Source organism: Humulus lupulus, chromosome 1 (assembly GCF_963169125.1).
Source record: "Humulus lupulus chromosome 1, drHumLupu1.1, whole genome shotgun sequence".
Taxonomy (NCBI): Eukaryota; Viridiplantae; Streptophyta; class Magnoliopsida; order Rosales; family Cannabaceae; genus Humulus; species Humulus lupulus.
Genome location: NC_084793.1, coordinates 157,510,935 through 157,524,931, shown reverse-complemented (window position 1 = coordinate 157,524,931; position 13,997 = coordinate 157,510,935).

Below are 13,997 nucleotides of genomic sequence, written 5' to 3'. Positions count from 1 at the left end.
TGGACTAGGTTGTTAAGTTCTTCTTTGTTGACTTGGATCTTTAGTCTTGGTGTCCTCATCATTCCCCCCCCCCCCCCCTCTTGAGAAGGATTTGTCCTCAAATCATCACCTGCATCAAAAGGACTCAAATCAGAAACATTAAAAGTAGCACTAACAGTATACTCACCTGGTAAATCGAGTCTGTAGGCATTGTCATTGACCCTTTCTAGCACTTGAAACAGACCATCTCCTCGAGGTAGCAATTTGGAACGTCTTTGTGCTGGGAATCGCTCTTTCCTCATGTGTATCCATACCCAATCACCGGGGTCAAAAACCTGCTTGTGACGACCCTTGTTAGCATAAAGTTGGTTAGTGTTTAAAAGAGCCTCCTTGTACATGAGTAAAATCATTGGTTGTTTTGTACGCAATGCTCGCTTAACCTCACTTTTTTTTGCATAAAAATTATTTTGTTTTCTCTCTAATTTTCCCTCATTGATCGAACTCTTCTCTTTCTTTTCTCTCTCACTTGATTCGACCCTTTTCTCTCTTTGTCTCTCTTTTTTCTCACTCTCATTCATCTTTTCACTCTCCTTCTTTTGCTCACTCAATTTTTTTTTATCACTCAATTTTTGCAACCTCACTTGGTCTTCATATACTTGCTTTGGCGTCAATGGAGCTAGAGTGATTGTTCGTTGACGAAATGTGAATGAGTACTTGTTGGTGAAGCCATCATGCTGGACTCGCCGATCAAATAGCCAAGGCCTTCCTAGAAGGGGGTGTCCAGCTTGCATTGGAACCACATCGCACAATACCTCATCCTCATATTTGCCAATTCGAAATGATACCAGAACCTGTTTTGTAACCCTCACTTCACCACTATCATTCAACCACTGCAACTTGTATGGACGAGGATGTTTAAGCATTGGGAGCCCCAGCTTTTCAACCATGGAAGAACTAGCAACGTTAGTACAACTACCTCCATCAATAATCACACTACATACCTTGTCTTTCACATGACAACGAGTGTGAAAGATGTTCTCCCACTGCACCTCTTCTTCCTCTTCTTTTGCTTGCAAATTTAAGGCTCGCCGTGTGACTAGTGCAAGCATCTCACCAGATTCTGGCCTAAACTCCTCACCAACCATAGAAGCGTCCTCCAATGGTGGCATGTCATCAAGATCATCTTCCTCTTCGGAATCTATCTCCCCATTATCCTGAATTACCATAACTCGCTTGTTTGGACATTGGCTAGCTATGAGTCCTCGCCCCTGACATTTGAAACACTTTATCTCACTAGAACGGGACGAAGTAGGGGCTATTTTACCTTGAGAGGTCGTGGCTGTTGTGGCTGGTTTTGGTGTAAAGGATGAAGTAGGTTGGTCTTCTTTCCTTGGATAGTTCGACCTCCAAGGTGTTGTACTTGGATCGTGTGGGCTCGGTCTTGGTTTTGAACTTGTACTACCCTTCTTGAGCTGCCTCTCAACTTTGATTGCCATATGCACCAAATCTTCCAATTCCACATAATGGTGTAGCTCAATTGGATTAGAAATCTCTCGGCTCAACCCATTCAAAAACCTTGCCATTGTTGCCTCCCGATCCTCTTCCACATTGGCTCTAATCATAGCCATCTCCATCTCCTTGTAATACTCATCAACACTCTTGTAACCTTGACGAAGACCTTGCAACTTAAGGTATAGATCTCGATAATAATGAGATGGTACAAACCGTCGCCTCATCACCCTCTTCATAGCCTCCCAAGTGTCAATGGCACGATCTCCATTTCACCTCCTGTTGTTGCACAACTAATCCCACCAAACAATAGCATAATCAGTAAATTCAATGGCAGCTAGTTTTACCTTCTTCATATCAGAGTAGTTGTGACAATCGAAAACCAACTCCATCTTCTTCTCCCACTCAAGGTATGCTTCAGGATCACTCTTCCCCTGAAATGCTGGAATTCTCATCTTGATATTTCCTAAATAATTATCTACCTGGTTCCTAGCTTCTCTATCCCGACCATACCTCCTATGGTTACCCGCCGACATCCTATCAAACTCTTCATCAAAAACTACCCCTTCCAAATCCCCTTCATTCTCATCCTCCCTTTGGTACACCCTATTCCTCCGCGGCCTCCGTTGTGTTCCCTCTTCTACCCTATCCAACCTCTCATGTATTTGTTCACACTCCTCCCTCATCATCCTTTGCATCTCCCCAATTAATGCTTGCATTTGTAGATTCGGAACCTCAGGTGGCGGAATATCATTGCTTGCATTTTTCTCTGGATTTTGTGCCATGATGGAAATCTGCAAAATAAGGTTAGAATAATATGGAGAAAAGACCTCACCACACTCCCTCACGTGTTTCGCTCGAACAATATTTTCACTCAAATCCCCTCGTGTTTCACTCAATTTCAATGGCTTTTACCCTCAAATAGGCTCACACCTCTGCCTTTTTCCACACGTATTCTTCTTTAAGTTCTTTCAAAACTAATCCAACGGTAATATGGAGTATTCAAGCAGCAAATCCAACCAAACGAACACCGACGAAAACTGGTAAAAAAAATGACGAAAAATGATGATTTTTGGAACACTTGTGTGGGGTTTTGGCAAAAAGGCCCCTAGACCATAGGGAACAAGAAGAGAACAAATTTTTTATTTTTTTTTAGTTCGGATCCTCTTTGTTTTTCTTCTTCTTTCTTTCTTTCTTTCTTTTTTTCTCAAATGCAGGTACAAGACACAAGAAGAATCAGAATTGGTGGAACTACAACGATTCGAAAAACAAAACAACTCGGATTTCACAAAAGAACAAGGGCAACTCACTGCCACTCGGATTTTTTTTTTTTACAATAAAAAAAGAGAAACTCACTACCCAATTCAGATTTCACAATAAGAACAAGAGAAACTCAAACCCAATTTCAGATTTCACAATAAGAATAAGAGAAACTCAATCCCAATTTCAGATTTCACAATAAGAATAAGAGAAAACTCAATGCCAATTCGGATTGCACAATAAGAACAAGAGAAACCCAAAGCACATTCGGATTTCACAACAAAATAAGAGGAACTCAATGAAAATTTGGTTTTCACAACAAGAACCCTAATTCACGATTTCAAAAATGAAAAGAAAACAAAATAGGGGAAACCAAGGACACAATTGAAACAAGGGAATTAACAATACCAATTTGTGGCTCTAGAGTACTTTCGGATTTCACAAAAAAAAATCAATTGAAACAAGGGATAATAAAGGAATTGAAACTTTGTGTAGACTAGTTTCAGATTTCAAGGGATTTCACAAAGAAATAATGGAAACTTTGGAAATAAGGAAATGATTGAACAAGGAAACAATTGAAATAAGGAAATTAACTATAGTAGTTTCGGATTTCACAAGAAAAAAACAAGGACAAAGAACTCAAAACACAACTAGATGATGAATTTTTTTTTTCTTTCAGAAACCCTAATATAAGAACACGAATTGAATAGAAAAACACAAAGGAAAGGATAGGGCAAACCAGATGATCCTAAGATCTGATACCAATTGATACGAACCACACCAACGATTGTGGTGAAACCCGACACCAAATATGGAAGCCACCAAGAACACACGAATCTGGAATGATGAACCGCGACCCAATGCTTAGCAAAGCACGAACCTTGGTATGAGGAAGACGCCTCAAACGGGGATGGGAATCCGTTTGATAAGTCAGGTTGAACGCCACAATGAACCCCTTGATAAGTTCTAATAGTTTCTTCAAGAACTCAAGAAGAAAAACTCACAAATTTCATTTCATCATGATCTGATTTTTCCAAACGTTTTCAAGCCCTCTTATGGCCGAAATTACATGAAAGAAAAAGCCCCTTTGTCTTCCTAATGAAAACCCTAACAATCACAAAAAAAGACTCTTGGACTCACACAAGTCAAGTGTTTGACTTTTCACAAGATAAACAAAGACTAAATAAAAAAAAAACGTGATTAAAATAAAAATACAAGATGACAAAATACAATAAGACTCATCAAGCTCCTAAACTAAGTCTACTTTGATGAGTAGGACTAGTCTTTGTTCTCCTTCAGTGTTGACCACGGTCTCCTCCTGTTTTAGGACTCTGTGGACTAGGTTGTTAAGTTCTTCTTTGTTGACTTGGATCTTTAGTCTTGGTGTCCTCATCACACTTAAAGGAGTTGCGTACAAGTGGTTTAAGAGGTTAAGGCCAGGAACTGTAAAGTCCCAAAATCCCTGCGGTTTAATGGCTGGATTAGTGGGCCGGGAGGGCCATAATTGTTTTATTATGCCATTAAATAATTATATGCATGTTTATGTGAATTATATTATAATATGATGTTAAATGCATGCCTGTGGGTCCATATTTGATTATAAGGGCATTTTGGTAATTTGGCTCGTTGATGGCATATTTATGTATTTTGGTGCATGTTGTGATTTATGGATGAGATCCCATTATTATGGGGATATATTCGAGCTATTCGGCATGAGACAGTCTTATGTTGCAAATTAGCAGTTTTGTCATAACGGGGTCAATTTTAGGGATATTGGATAATGAGAATGATCATTTGATGATATATTGGGAGTTATTGAGATCATGAGGAAATTCTGGGAATTTTGACTAGTTTTCCCCCGGGGAGGTTACTTAAGCCTGAAGTAGTCTGTCAGAAGGAAACCTTACATTAAAACACTTTTTCTCTCTCCCGTTAACCTCTATGACCATTCGTGGAAATTTAGAAGAAATCTTGAGTTCTAGGAGTCGGAATCAAGAGAGGATCGAGGCATAGCGATCCTAGGAAAGATTAGAAGCTTCTTGACCGAAGGATTTAGCAAGAAAAAACCAAAGCAAAGTTGATTCAAGCTTTAAGTTTTGAGTTTTAGAGTGTTTAAGCTTTGATTTGGATTTTGTGTCTTTATGAGTTTTTGATTCGTTTGAGCCTCGGGATTTGATGATTTTGGATCATTGGGATGTTTGGGAACTTTGATTTTTGGATTTGGAGATGTTTAGGAAGGTTTTTAGAAGGATTAAAATGTGAGAAAATGGAGTTATGGCTGGTTCTCGGGTGGGAGGACCCTGTTCTTGGGCGCCGTGGCCCGAGCTGGGTGCTGAGGGCGGTGGAGTTTTGTGTGTGTTGGGGGCCACGACACTGAGTAGGGTATGCTGCGGCGCTTGCCCTTGGTGCTCCTAGCTTGGCTGGGGCTGCGGCTCAAGGTTTTAGGGCCGCGACTCTTGAGAGTTTTTTAGACCAAATGGGTGTTTTGATCATGGGAACTCAATTTTAGGCCTCGGGATCGTTCCTACTACCCGGTTTAGTGGGGTTCGATGTCCTGGAGGCTAGCTCTTTATTTGGGAATCTTTGTTATTCATTTTATTGATGGTATCCCATATTTGGTTATGACTAGGTGACCGCTAAGGAATTAAAAGGCAAATCGTTTTCAAGGGTCGTTCTTTTACTCATTCTCGCTCGAACCAGAGGTAAGAAAACTGCACCCTGTGTATATGACATGTGTGGTTGTTATAGAAGCATGTTGGTTGTTAAATGTGGACATTGAATGCATATTAAATGCTTAGCAACTCTTGCTTACTTGTGTATGACACTGACTATTCAGAATCGGCATTGGTCGCATATTACTGACCTAAGAGTCAAGAACGACACAAGCGTCAAGAACGCAGAGCCGATAAAAGATTAGATATAATTTATATCAGTGTTGAATGACTCTAGGAGCATTAATGCTGGACCGACCCTAAGGTCGATGAAAATTATAAGCGCTTGACTAGTCTAAGACTAGTTACACAGAGCCAGGGCCAAAGGCCTAGGTGACTGTTTGTCACATGGCTAGGGAGCGGAATCCCATGGTCGTGACTCTATGGTCACTTGGTAGGTTATGATGGTGGCTGTGTCATCAAATACCTATCTTGATAAGCTAGTGAAAGGATCACTTATTTGTAAAGCCCGGGTGACTGTATCGTCACATGGCTAATGGGAACGGAACCCACCTTAGTGACTTTTGCAACTGTCACTCCTCTATTTTGGACTGAAAGTCCTGAATGATTATTATGATCATTGTTGATATTATATACATGCAATATTGAGTTTTCCTGCTGGGCTTTGGCTCATGGGTGCTATGTGATGCAGGTAAAGGGAAAGAAAAGCTCACCCAGCCTTGAGTGGAGAGCTTAGGTGGTGATGTGTACATATGCAGCCGCTTGACCATCACGGCCAATGAGTTCTCAGAGGAACTAGGGGGTTTACCCTATTTTTGTCGCTTAGGTTGGCAGGTTGTAAATTTAAACTATAATAACCATTTTGAGTTGTAAATAACTTGTAAATGTTTTGATGGGCCCATGAACAGTTTTATGTTTAAAATAAAATGTATCCTTTCCTTTTGATTGGTTTTCCACCTTAACCTATTAATAACACCTAGAAGCGCGATTTTAACCAAAGAACTTGGTTAGCGAGTTAAATTCACGATTCGACGTTCACCGTAACGGTCTTGGGGTAACCAGGGCGTTACGACTTGGTATCAGAGCATGCCAAGGTTTAGGGTGCCTGTAGACTGGCTGGGCATGTACACTCACCACTGAAGACAAGCTTGACTCATGTTTTGGTAACTGTGCTAAATAGTACTGAAATTGCTGGAACATACTTATTAGTATTGTTGATTGTGAATTATTATGTGATACATGCTAAGTGCTAAATTCTATAATCATGTATCTAATTGTATATTTGTATGACTGTGGAATATGATAGTTATCAGCTTGTTCTTGGACCGTAAGGCGACAAAAGGTTTAGTTATCACTACCTGACTGGCCGTATTCACTATTGTTTCAACAAGGTATAAGTTGATAAGAATGAATCTAGGATAGATAAATACATCGGCTGGCCAGAGTGATCAAGGCCAGAATAATAATAATCAAGGTCAAGAGAATGACCAGGGACAGATTCCACAACCGGCTCATGCAAACTGGCAGCAATTATTCAATTATCTGTAGGCTACAGTGTTGAGACAGGGAGCAGAACTCCACCTCCTGAGATAACAGCAGACTCCTGCAGTAGCCATTGTATCTGAGGCACCTCCTGTATCGGTGCCAGCAACTGTGCAGCTGCCTGAGGTTGGTAATAAATGGGATCCTCTCTAGGAAAGGTTTAGAAAGCAGCAACCTCCAGTATTTGAGGGTAGTACAGATCCTGCAAAAGCTGAGTAGTGGATGAGCATGATTACCACCATCCTGGACTTCATGAGGGTGACTGGTATGAGAGGGAAGGAGAGATTTCTCCAGGGGCTACAACCCAGATTAGCCTGTGATGTTCGCATCACCACTGTGGCTGGGGTTACTACCTATGCACAGGTGGTTAAGAAGGCATTCACAGCTGAGAGTGCAGAGAATAAAATCTAGCAAGATAATGCAGCCAGAAAGGAGTTCAGGAGGACAAGTCCTCCATTTGTGGGTCCTGGTAGGGGTGGAGGCCCCGGTGATCAGAAGAGGAAGGTTCCTGACACCTTCCCAGTTCCAGGTGCAGATAAGCGACCTCGTGGTATTTCAATGGGTCGTCCAGGTGGTAATGAAGACTGGAAGTCTTATCTTGAATGCCCTAGGTGCAAGAGGCGTCATTTGGGAGAGTGTAGGGCAAGGGCCTGCTTCTCATGTGGAGCAGTTGGTCATCTTAAGAAGGACTGCCTTAAGGAAAGAAAAGAAGAACCCAAGAAAGCGGACAGCTTGGCCCTAGCTCGAGTGTTCGCATTGACATAAACAGAAGCTGAGGCTTCTCCCTTAGTAGTTACAGGTCAGCTTCTTAGTGTTGGAACCCCATATAATGTATTGATTGATTCTGGTGCTACACATTCTTTTGTTGCTAGTAGAATTATTGATAGAATGTGTAGACCTTGTGATTGTTATGCTGTGGGGTTTGGAACTTTGTTACCCACTGGGGAATTAGTGGTATCCCGGAGATGGGTTAGATCTTTGCCAGTGACAGTGGAGGGCAGAGAGTTGTCAGTGGATTTGATAGAGTTAGTTATGACTGATTTTGACATGATACTGGGTATGGATTGGTTGGTAAAGTATGGGGCAACCATTGATTGCAGAAGAAAGATGGTCACCTTTGAGCCTGAAGGTGAGGATCCTTTTGTGGTTGTTGGTACTATGCACGGACCTCGCATGTCTTTGATTTCTGTTTTGAGGGCTAGAGATCTACTGTAAGGGGTTGCATTGGATTCTTAGCCAGTGTGGTTGACACCACTCAGGTTGTGCCAGTGAGACTAGAAGAGACCAGATTAGTTTGTTAATTCCTGGATGTGTTTCCAGAAGATTTGCTAGGCTTGCCACCACAAAGAGAAATTGAGTTTGTGATAGAACTGGCACCAGGGATGAAGCCAGTGTCTAGGGCACCTTACAGAATAGCCCCAGCTGAGTTGAAAGAATTAAAGGTACAGTTGCAAGAACTGTTGGATTTGGGTTTTATCAGACCTAGTTTCTCACCTTGGGGTGCGCCAGTTCTATTTGTGAAAAAGAAGGATGGTTCTCTAAGGATGTGTATCGATTACAGAGAGCTGAATAAGTTAACAATCAAGAGCAAGTATCCTTTGCCAAGGATAGATGATCAGTTTGATCAGTTACTAGGTAAGAAGGTATTCCCAAAGATTAACCTTCGTTCTAGTTATCACCAGTTGAGGGTCAAGGAGGGAGATATACCGAAGACTGCTTTTTGTACCAGGTATGTGCATTATGAGTTCTTGGTCATGTCGTTTGGATTGAATAATGCCCCAACTGCTTTTATGGATCTGATGAATAGAGTGTTCAAGGATTATCTGGATCAATTTGTGATCGTCTTCATCGATGATATTCTGGTATATTCTCAGTCTGAGTCAGAGCATGAGCAGCATCTGAGGTCGGTTCTACAGCGACTGAGGGAGCACAGATTGTTTGCAAAGTTATAGAAATACGAGTTCTGGTTATCTCGAGTGTCTTTTCTTGGGCACATTGTCAGTAAGGAGGGGATTAAGGTAGATCCAGCGAAGATTGAGGCGGTCAGAGATTGGCCAAGGCCAAAGAATGCTTTTGAGGTTAGAAGTTTCCTTGGATTGGTAGGTTATTATCGGCGTTTTGTGGAAGGGTTATCAAAGATTGCTACTTCGTTGACTGAGTTGACACGCAAGAGTCAGAAATTTGTGTGGTCAGATAAATGTAAGAATAACTTCCAGGAACTGAAGTAGAGATTGATTAGAGCTCTGATTCTGAGTCTTCCAACATATCAGGAGAAATTTGTGATTTATTGCGATGCTTCACATCAAGGTTTGGGTTGTGTTATGATGCAGTCAGAGAAGGTAATTGCTTATCCCTTTCGTCAGCTGAAGGAGTATGAAAAGAGATATCCCACTCATGATTTGGAGTTAGCGGCTGTGGTCTTTACTTTAAAGATATGGAGGCATTATCATTATGGGGAGAAGTGTGAGATCTATACAGACCACAAGAGCTTGAAATACTTCTTCACGCAGAAAGATTTGAATATGAGACAAAGGCGTTGGCTGGAGTTAGTAAAAGATTATGATTGTGAGATTTTGTATCATCCAGGAAAAGCCAACATGGTAGCTGATGCTTTAAGCTGGAAGGGTCCGGGAATAATTTATGGTGCGAGGCTGATAGCCAAAGAGTTAGCTGATGATATGACCAGAGCTGGTATAGAGTTGCTGGTGGGCCAGTTGGCCAATATTACGCTACAGTCTACGCTATTGGAGAGAATCAAGGAGGGTCAGCTGAGTGATCCACAACTGATCAAGATCATAGAGGATGTTTTGGCTGGAGCGTCTAGAGATTACACAATGTCTAATTTAGGCTTGCTGCAATACAAGGGGTGGATATGTGTTCCGTTAGACACTTCTTTGAAGCGAGAGATTCTAGATGAATCTCATACTACACCTTACTCTTTGCATCCAGGCACCACGAAGATGTATTAGGATGTGAGATCGTTGTATTGGTGGCTGGGGATGAAGAGGGATGTAGAAGAGTATGTGGCTAAGTGCTTGACATGTCAACAAGTCAAGGCTGAGAATCAGAGGCCGGCAGGGTTATTGCAGCCTCTGGATATCCCAGAGTGGAAATAGGAGGACATCACGATGGATTTCGTGGTGGGGTTACCCAGGACTGTTGGTCAGCATGATTCTATTTGGGTGATAGTGGATCGCTACACCAAGTCAGCTTACTTCTTGCCAGTGAGGACTACATATACAGTTGATCAGTATGCAGATCTCTATGTGAGAGAGATCATGCGTCTCCATGGAGCACCAAGGTCAATCGTGTCAGATCGTGACCCCACTTTTACTTCCAAGTTCTCGGGGAGTTTACAGAGGGCCATGGGAACACAGTTGAAGTTCAGTACTGCTTATCATCCTCAGAAAGATGGGCAATCTGAGAGGACAATCCAGATATTGGAAGACATGATGCAGGCCTGTGTGCTGGACTTTGGTGGATCTTGGAGTAAGTATCTACCTTTGATAGAGTTTTCCTACAACAACAGTTATCAGTCTACCATTGGAGTTGTACCTTATGAGATGTTGTATGGTAGGAAGTGCAGATCTCCCATTCATTGGGATGAGACAGGTGAAATGAGATACTTAGGTCCTAAGGTAGTTCAGAGGAACAGTGAGGCCATTGAGAAGATTAGAGCTCAGATACTCGCTTCTCAAAGTAGGCAGAAAAGTTATGCAGATCCCAAGCGCAGGAACGTGGAGTTCCAAGTTGGAGACTACGACTTCCTCAGAGTCTCGCCATGGAAAGGGGTGAGAAGGTTTGGGAAGAAGGGCAATCTGAGCCCTAGATTCGTGACTCATGTTTTGAGCTATGAAGATCTAGAGCTTGAGGCAGATCTCTCCTTTGAAGAGCAGCCAGTCCAGATACTTGACAGAAAGGCATGGCCCTCAGGAATAAGATGATACTTTTGGTTAAGGTATTGTGGAGGAACAACAAGGTCAAGGAAGTGACCTAGGAGCTGGAGTCAGATATGCAGAGTCAGTATCCAAAGGTGTTCAGGTAAATTTCGAGGACAAAATTTCTGTAAGGAGGGGATAGTTGTAATGTCCCAAAATCCCTAATGCGGTTTATGTTGGAATAGCTTATACAGGATCTTTATTTATTTTCATGTATATTTAATATTAAACAAATTATTACGAGATAGCCTAAAACATGTTTCTAAAATTGAATTCAAAGAAAAACAAAGAATAGAATACTTACAGTATACGCAGCGGAATTGAGAGTCATTCCTTCAGTTTCTCTAACTCTTGTATCCTCTCTGTCGCAGAGTATTATCAAGAAACTGAACCGATCTTCTATTTTCTTCACAATCTTCCAATGTATCCTTAGAACCACCTAGACTAGTGTGGGCAATTCTCAACACATGAGATAGATATAGAGAGAAGAAGAGAAAATAACAAAGAGGCTTAGAAAATGACTTGTGTTTAGAGAGAATCTAAAACTATCAGAAAATCTGACTTGTGACTTATCAAACTTCTTTTTTTGACTTCTCTATAAGCACTCCTTTTATAGACTCAATTAGGCCATTTAATTTAATTAAAAAAATCAATAAAATAACAGCCATTTTGAAGCCCTAGGTCGAAATTATCATGGGCTATAGGCCCATGAAATTTCCCATTTGATTATAAGCCCATTGGACTTAAAATCAAGGCCTGTATTATTTTCTATTGATTTAATAATTAAATAATTATTTAAATCCTTTATCAAATTAATTATTTATAATTTGAACCTTGATTTAAACTTATTTATTAATTTAGATACCAATTTATCTTAATTAATAAATCTGCCATAATTTCTCTTTTCTTCTCAAAATTACACAACTCTGTAAAACTATCCAAAATTGACCTGGTCAACTTTGATAATTCTAATTGATGATTAAATCAATTAATTGAGACTATCTAGATGATTTTATCCAAGGTACAATGGGGACCATGGGCCTATGAAATCAAGCTCCAATAAGTTATCATAAATCTAACAAATAAATTTACTAACTTATTAATTCCTCGTGACTCCACTATAGACTTGGAATTGCACTCTTGAATTCATAGAATGCTCTATAACAAATATAGATACGCTATTAATTATCCATTGTTACAACCATAATTGTCACTCAATCCTCTATAGACGGTCTACAATGAGATAGGACTAAAATACCATTTTACCCCTCATTGTATTTTATCCTTAAAACACTTAGTTCCTTGTAAATGATATTTCAGTAAACTAATTTAATTACTGAAATGAGATCTCTATCATTTAACACCTTGAACCAAACTAAAAGGAAACCATCATTTCACTTCTTCATCAGAAGCTATAGATGTTCATATCTATGATTAACACTCCAACTCAATTATACTACCGAGTTCCCAAGATGTAAGTATGGGCTAGTCCGTAGGGTAAGCTGGTAACGAACAAGTCAAAGAACTCAAATAATACAATCAGTTAGAATACTAACCACTCAGAATTGAGATTGAATTGACCTATGGTCAACTATATGATATGAATAGAATAGATAATAACGGTATGTTTACTTATCTTATCAATTGTCAATATCGGTCCTGTCCGATGTAACAAATACATCCAATCTTATCTACTTTGCTAATGTTCTGGAAAGAACATAACACTGTAATGTGTAAGTAGATCATATCGTAGATTGGCAAGTCAGTGTAAATCCGGTGCACTGACTAATCTTAGGACTAACTTATTTTGAACATATAATCATATTTATATTCCATTATGATTACGTCACTATAAATAAGATTAGTTATATGATCGGGATTTAATAGAAGTTTATATTAAAAAAATAATCATGAAAATAAAACATGTGAGCAAAGTGATTGACCAAGTCAAAAAATGATTTCTATTCTTTTATTGATAATAAAATGAGATTACAAAGAATTTGGGTTTTAATTAAGGCATAAAACCCCAACAGTTTAATGGCTGGATTAGTGGGTCGGGAGGGCCATAATTGTTTTATTATGCCATTAAATGATTATATGCATGTTTATGTGAATTATATTATAATATGATGTTAAATGCATGCATGTGGGTCCACATTTGATTATAAGGGCATTTTGGTAATTTGGCTCGTTGAGGGCATATTTGTGTATTTTGGTGCATGTTGTGATTTATGGATGAGATCCCATTAATATGGGGATATATTCGAGCTATTCAGCATGAGACGGTCTTATGTTGCAAATTAGCGGTTTTGTCATAACGGGGTCAATTATAGGGATATTGGATAATGAGAATGATCATTTGATGATATATTGGGATTTATTGAGATCAAGAGGAAATTCTAGGAGTTTTGACTATTTTGCCCCTGTGGTTGTTTTTGGGACCCCGAGCATTAGGATTTATTTGAGGTTACTTAAGCCTGAAGTAGTTTGTCAGAAGGAAACCTTACGTTAAAACACTTTTTCTCTCTCCCGTTAACCTGTGTGACCATTCGTGGAAATTTCGAAGAAATCTTCAGTTCTAGGAGTCGGAATTAATCGAGATCGAGGCATAGCGATCCTAGGAAAGATTAGAAGCTTCTTGACCAAAGGATCTAGCGAGAAACAACCCAATCAAAGGTAATTCAAGCTTTAAGTTTTGAGTTTTAGAGTGTTTAAGCTTTGATTTGGATTTTGTGTCTCGATGAGTTTTTGATTCGTTTGAGCCTCGAGATTTTATGATTTTGGATCATTGGGATGTTTGGGAACTTTGATTTTTGGATTTGGAGATGTTTAGGTAGGTTTTTGGAAGGATTAAAATGTGTGAAAACGGAGTTATGGCTAGTTCCCGGGTGGGGGGCCGCGGCCCGAGCTGGGTGCTGAGGGCGGTGGAGTTTTGTGTGTGATGGGGGCCGCGGCACTGAGTAGGGTGTGCCGCGGCGCTTGCCCCTTGTGCTCGCGGCTTGGCTGGGGGCTGCGACTTAAGGTTTTGGGGCCGCAGCTCTTGAGGATTTTTGAGGCCAAATGGGTGTTTTGATCATGGGAACTCAATTTTAGTCCT